This window comes from Propithecus coquereli, unplaced genomic scaffold (genome assembly GCF_000956105.1).
Source record: "Propithecus coquereli isolate 6110/MARCELLA unplaced genomic scaffold, Pcoq_1.0 Scaffold4, whole genome shotgun sequence".
NCBI lineage: Eukaryota > Metazoa > Chordata > Mammalia > Primates > Indriidae > Propithecus > Propithecus coquereli.
In genome coordinates, this window is record NW_012149729.1 from 2,547,696 (window position 1) to 2,550,932 (window position 3,237).

The 3,237-nt window shown below is 35.4% G+C and overlaps 1 pseudogene; it reads right to left on the reverse strand.

Moving 5' to 3' along the window:
• Nucleotides 1–1,855: 1,855 nt before the first annotated feature.
• Nucleotides 1,856–2,977, reverse strand: LOC105817108 (annotated as a pseudogene).
• Between the last annotated feature and the right edge of the window lie 260 nt (nt 2,978–3,237).

Consider the following 3,237-nt stretch of genomic DNA (forward strand, 5'->3'; position numbering starts at 1 on the left):
TCTGTAAAAGCAGATCATAAACTGAAGTAAAGTCTACTTGTGCAGAACCTTTCAAACTGAAATAATGACTATTAGTTCGGAATGCTGAGCCTCAATAAAATCCTATCTTGGTGCTCACACAGCCCCTCCAATCACAGTATCCTTTTTCAACATTCCCCTTCCCAAGCCTCTCATTCCCTCAGTCTTCTACTCCATTTTTATGCTAAATATAACCAGTGCTGTTAAACTTCATTTCCATCCATCCATAGCAGAGCTCTATAAATTCTCCAAATAAAACACATTAGCCTCTGTAAATATCCTTTTTTTTTTTTTTTTTTTTTTTGTGGGAGACAGGTCTCACTCTGTCGCCTGGGCTGGAGTGCAGTGGCATCATCATAGCTCACTGCAACCTCAAACTCCTGAGCTAAAGTGACCCTCCTGCCCAGTCTCCCAGTAGTTGAACTCCTGGTCTCAAGCCATCCTCCCACCTCAGCCTGCCAGAGTGCTAGGATTACAAGTGTGAGCCACCGCACCAGGCCCATCTTCAGTGCTTACATTACATTGTACTTTCATTCCAGGTCTCTGTTATTTACATGAATAACCCATACTTTTGCATGCCATCATGACAGATTCTAAAAAATCAACAAAAAGAAGAGTATCAGTTCCAAGATCTGCTACCAGTGAAGGAGCACAAGGAACTTCACCCCAAAATACCAGTCCCTGGTATGATGAGTGTTTTGAATTAAAGGCCCTTAGAAATCAACAGACGTGGGAGGAGCCATTTTTCCTGTCTACCTTAAGACCTGACAGACCCACCAAGGAGAACAATTGTTTTTCCTTCCCCTCCAGGTTCTTTGATGTATTGCAGAAAAGAGGACCAAGAATGTAACCAGACCTGATCAGACCCTTTCACAAAATAAGGTCTGTCTCTCAGGCTCATTTATTTTCCAAAGAGAACCACATCAGTGTAAGATAAGACTTGAGTGTTCACCGGCATCAGGAAATAAAAATGTCCACATATGGCCTGGGAATTTTGTTTGCTCCAAACAACATTAGAAACATGTACATTATTATTGAAGAATATTGCTAGCTATAATTCTATCAAACATAAGTTATTATAAATTACATTTTAAAACTGATAAATTCTATTTTATTAATAACAAAATTGCATTAACAAATTATTCAAACTCATTAAACCCCAAAATGAAAATATAATCAAAGTGAAACAATTATAAGGCATGCTGACATTTGCTGAGCAGTCTTTCCTTTAGAAGAGGATTCAGATAGTGGGGTCCTAGGCCTCTACAACAGAGTTTTACATGTACATGTTCATATAGTCTATTTAAAAAAAAAACTGTGCAAAAATTTTAATATTTGCACAAATAATAGATATAAAATAGTACTCAAGAAACAAACATAAAATTTCTTTCAAAAGCTGAAGGTTTTTAATTTAACAGAAAAGAGAATGAAATAATTTTTGATGAAAACAATGCAAGTGTTCAATGCATAAATTCTATTTTCTCTCAAACAGTAGGATAAGGTGGACCCAGGAATTCTCATACACCATAATACAATGAAGAAACAATACTTTCAGACAATTATCTTTAGGTGAAGAAATTCAACTTGTCGCAGTAGGATACGTACCATACTATACTGTACATAAACATACACATGAAAAGCCCAAACATCAAGCTGTGACAAGGGGACCTGTAACTGAAATAAATACAATTTGAGAAAAGCCAGAAAGCATTTGCCTTCTGTAATGTCTACATGTAATTTTAGGAGCAGAGATTTCTCCACCGGACTATTATGACTAAAACATCCCCAAACTTTTATTAACAGCATTTAATGTAATGGTGCTGATTTCCTTGGCATATTAATTTTTTGGTTTATTTCCTTTTCCCTTTTCAAATTCAGCTATCCAATTAAATATATTGAGTAAATTTTGAGGTAGTTTTTAAAAAACTCTGCTTTCTGATTACTCTTGGCTATTTAGTCCGTCTTCTGCAACCAGTTTTGGTATCCTCCCTATAATTGTCCTCACTTTCATATTATCCTTGATTTGTATTTACTATCTTTTCTCATTTCAACTACAATCACATGGTCTGGAATAAGTATATTTTTTCTATCTTTCAACTGACTTGCAAGAGCAGTCTGAGCCTGCTGGCGAGGTGAAATACTCACTTATCCTGGCTCCCACCTTCTATGGTGCTCTTTTCTTCCCTTTGTATCTTTTTCAAATCTCCTACAACCGTAAATTTTTACCTTGTCCTCTGAATTTCTACAGAAGAAATCTGAGGAATGTCTTCTGCCAGGAAATGTCGAATTTATATGGCTTTTCTGTTTTGCTACTACCTGCCTAGGTTTTTATGGCTATTATAAAAATGTCTTGGATCTTCAGACCTACCTCCAAATCATCTGGTATTTCACCTGAAGATGGAGAGAAAGGGCATCTATCTTTCTCTTTTACCTGTGTCTTTTGATATGGTAACCTATCCTGCTTTTCTAGTAGTTTTTCCATTTCTTATTTTTGGTTAAGAAAGATGCTAATGTATTAGTTGGAACTCAGTAGCACTCATCTTTCCTATTTCTTTCTTTTGTTTTTTAATAAGAGAAATAGTTTTAATTCAGACTTTGAAATCATAATAAACAATGGTGAGAAGACGAGAATGCTTTGTATACACAATAATATCATTAAAAAAATTATTACCCAACTGTCTTCGTGGTGTAAGAGATAAATATGACTAAACATATAATTTAAAGAAGATAATAACACTTTCTAATAACTGGCATTAAAGGATTAAAGATATCAAAAAAAAATCCATGAGAAAATGAAATGAATCTGAGTAGACCTGAAAAGATGTAGACAAATTTTACCACAGCCTGGAAGGATGAGATTGTTTCTAACACTTAGCATCCAGACTGTAAACTCTTCCAAAAGATGACAATCTTCTAGAGCACAGGGCCTGTGATGACTTCACTTTGGTTTCTCACCCATCGCACTGTCTGGGTTACAGTAGTTGTTTATATCAGCTGCAATGCTTCTGGCTGCAACTAACAGAAGACTCAATTCAATTGGCTTAAATAATAAGGGGCATTTTATCATAGCTCATGTTGATAGATAGTGATGGTTCTAGAGTTGATCATTCAGTATTTCAGAAAATTCAATAAATACCCGGTTCTTTCCATCTTTCAATTTTATCATCTTCATTAATTTGACTTTGTCCTTGATGGGATACTTGCATAGTCATTTTCAGT